General features: G+C 34.7%; 1 long non-coding RNA gene across 1 annotated transcript; it reads right to left on the reverse strand.

Annotated features, from left to right (window-relative positions):
* Nucleotides 1-1,725: 1,725 nt before the first annotated feature.
* Nucleotides 1,726-3,176, reverse strand: LOC113063726 (uncharacterized). Its single transcript, XR_003278727.1, has 3 exons — nucleotides 3,072-3,176; nucleotides 2,742-2,915; nucleotides 1,726-1,917 (listed from the first exon to the last, which is right to left on the reverse strand). It is a non-coding gene; the product is annotated as an uncharacterized LOC113063726 (long non-coding RNA).
* Nucleotides 3,177-3,940: the final 764 nt, after the last annotated feature.

Below are 3,940 nucleotides of genomic sequence, written 5' to 3' on the forward strand. Positions count from 1 at the left end.
TTCATGGCCTAAATTTACTAACTTATTGTATTTGATTTAGCAATTCATTTATTCCTTTATTTTCCTATTATGACATTTATTTATTTATTTTTTTTGCAGGTTTGGTCCTTCATATATTATCAGCAAATCAAATTTTAATATCAATAAAAAAAATGTTTTGGATCTAACCAATTATCTGTCTGCCTCTACATATTATAATGAATAAGGGGACCAGTATTGCAGTTTATAAGCAATGCATGTTAATGTCTCCAAAAAAATTTCAGGAGCTCAGCAGGGTCATTGGCATGTAAGCAGTTGGCGTGCATATTAAGTCACTGCTTTATCCAAGTCTATGGGTTCAAAATGCATTGGTGCAAATCATGGTCAAACAATAGTTTCAAACACTTTGCATAAACCAGAAAACAACAGAGTACAGAATATAATTTGTGACAACATAACACATACTATCCATTTATTTTCCCTGTTATATCCATCCACATGGTTTAGCCAGTCCAAATGAATTATTGATAAAATAATTATGACCTGCCTTCAAAGAGTTTATATAGCTTATTTTAATAACAGTCTAAACACTGTTATTACCACAGGTTTTCCAGCATTCATACATTTTAAGGGATAAACCATTATCTAACCAAAACTCAAATCTATGTTTATGCATGTTTATAATAAACACTGTACATTTAAAAAGACCATAATGAAACAATAAAGCCAAGCAACCAGGGCTCATTTGAGGGCAAATTGTTATGATAAGGCCGAGAGAGAAACAAGCGCTGGGCGGATCCTCTACAGTCTGAATATATAGATCAATAAATTCACATTAAGCCAATGAAAATACACAAATTGTGTATCGACAGAACAAGGTAACGTTACATGGTTGAAACGAATGTCTTTGTTTGGAAGAACATTTGGAATTCGATTAGGTTGCTGGTTTATCTGCAAGTAGAGATGCATTCCATGTAAACCTAAATCAATATAATTCAGCTAGGCTTTTATTTAATCATTTAATCAAATGTCCCTATGCAGTCACATAGACTTAAATGAATCTTACTATCCTGTATCCGCGCATGTTTAATTTATAATCTAACGCTAGCCGGGAATATGCGTTAGGTTAGCTCCGCAGCTAACGACTCCATTGGACAGGGCAATGAAACCTTGTCTGAAAAACGTATATAATTCATAATAATGACACAACAATGTAATAATAGTACATTTATAGTACAATGAGAGAGACGTTCTGTTCTGTATATCATTAAACCGATTCAAACGGCCGTTGAAACGCCCAGGACGGCCCTAAGCAGAGCTAACGCGACAAAAACACAAGCATACCTTTAGTTTTAGACTAAAACGCCCGGGAAATGTGTTCTCTACGAAAAAGTGCACATCTGTAAAACTTAAATAGTGCATAATAGCTTACCTTGTCGAAGTATTTGCTGTTTTTCTGGGTCTGGGTGGCAACGGGTGGCGACCTCAACGAATGAAATAGCAGCGTAGCGCGCGAGCGACCGAATGGAACGAGCTGCGCGAAATGCACTGCAGCAACTAGCCGAGCGCCGACGGAAAATGCCGAAGAGGTCTAGTGATCCCCATAGTGATTTTGTCTTTGAGTGTTTTTAAAATTCTGTGTTTTAGACAAAACACGATGAATACATGTTATATATTTATTTATTTATTCAGATTTCTGTATATAACATAAATATATGATTTTGCAATTTGCTGCTGAAAGTAAATTTAGCATTTTTTTTATCAGTTTAATTTGGTGAATTTCTTGACTGTGATGAATATAAGTAATTATGTTTCTTTTAAATTCCTGGCAGTACTCCTGGTCTGGAAAACACTGCCATAATAAATCTGCCTGGCAGGATTTCTGCTGTATCACAGTGTCCTGGCACATCCAGATCCAGATGAAATTTGCAAGAAGGCCTATAAATAAAACAAGACAATAATAAAAAAAAGACCAACTGAAGCAGTTTCTGAGTCAAACCCGTTATATGTGCATGCAGAAGTGAGGGCAGATATAATCTGACTGACATTTTCTTTCCTGACTAAAGCACAATGTTCAGATAGAACCACATGGAAGAGAGTATTAAAGCATTTTTTTTTTTTTGTAAATATAATAATCTTCAAGTAGAGAAACATAAATATCATAAAGAGAGAGCAGAGTGCTTTTGGTTGTAAACGGAAATAATAATGAAAAGCAATAAATAGAACGCTCCCCTAATGAAGCATTGTTATTATATATTAGCCAAGAGGTTTTAATTATTAATGTATTATATATATATATATATATATATATATATATATATATATATATATATATATATATATATATATATACACACACACACACATATATATATATATACATAAATGTGTGTGTGAGAGAGAGCAAAATAATTATACTGTTATAATTTGGGGTCAGCAAGATTTATTTATGAAATTAACACATTTAATTTATTCAGCTTTGACATCACAGGAATATATTACATCTTATACTATATTAAAATAGAAAACATTTTCTTAGTTTTAACGATAGTTCAAACTATTTTTTTTTACTGAAGTTTTGATCAAATAAATGTAGCCTTGACTTTTATTAGAGACAAAACCATTAAGAAAAATTTACAGACCCCATATTACACTATAGTGTATGTGTTTCTAATTGCTGAATCAATTTTTCCAGGTATATAATTCTCTATTTTCGTTGAAAGAAAAGAATGACAATAAAAATGACAAAAAAAAATTCTCACCTCATTTTTCAGAGAGTTGACCTCTGTCACCAGGCTGTCGATCTTCCTCTCGTACTGATTGATGAGTCCATGCAGTGCCTCTTCTTCATCAGGGACGAGATCTTCTATTCGGAGAGGAGACTGGGAGCGTTCTGGTTCCTGTGGAGGTGTTATCTCCAGACGATGAGATGGACCCTAAAATATACATAAACATCATGATCTGAAATACACAATACTGATTACTTCTACAAAGGACTGCATAGTGTGTATTATTTTTACATGAAATATGTACAAACACAAATGGGAATATTGTAATATTGCTAATTTGTAATATTGTAATATTTGACTGACCTCCCACTTAAATGGGGTCTCTCGTGTTGAGACTTTGCCAGGTGGGATACGTGGGACCCTTGTCTTCACATTAACAGTAGGATGCAAGCTACTTTTTGTTTTAACCTGGATCATAAAAGACATCCATTGTGTGATATGGATCTAATGCAGTGATTCTCAACCGGTGGGCCGCGGCCCACTAGTGGGCCTCGGAGCGCCATCTGGTGGGCCGCGTAGGCAGTGGTAGACTACCCACAAGTATATATATATATATTTTTTTTTAATTAACAAATCGTGTTATTTTCTAATTATCTAATGGTTCTTATGAATTTATTTAATCAAAAAAAACTCAAGTCAAGTCAAGATGCATTATCTAAAAGCTAATTTATGTTTAAATGTTGCAACACCAATCACGTCACAACGCCAGATTGAACGTTCCTTCAATCAGATGGAGTAACGTTACGTTACTGTAATATGGATCGTTTTCTGAAAAGAAAAGCAGATGTGGGAGACAGACCTGTGCAAGCAAAGGCTTTGAAGTGTGTGGTGAGAAAGTACGACGCTGAATACATTAAATTTGGTTTTATAAGGGCAGGTACTGAGAGTAATCCGAAGGCGCAGTGTGTTGAATGTGGAGAAATTTTGTCAAATGAGGCGCTAAAACCATCAAAGCTGCAGAGACATTTGAACTCAAAACACCCGGGCTGTGTTGAGAAGCCAAAAGAATATTTTTTAAGGAAAAAAGATGGGCTTCAGGCTCAACAAAAAGTCATAACATCGTTATCAACTCAATCAAAAGTCACACTGAAAGCTAGCTATATGGTTGCCGCTCGTGTTGCTCGTAGTAAGAAAGCCTTTACTATCGCTGAGGAACTTATTTTGCCAAGTGC

Source organism: Carassius auratus, chromosome 46, assembly GCF_003368295.1.
Source record: "Carassius auratus strain Wakin chromosome 46, ASM336829v1, whole genome shotgun sequence".
Classification (NCBI taxonomy): domain Eukaryota; kingdom Metazoa; phylum Chordata; class Actinopteri; order Cypriniformes; family Cyprinidae; genus Carassius; species Carassius auratus.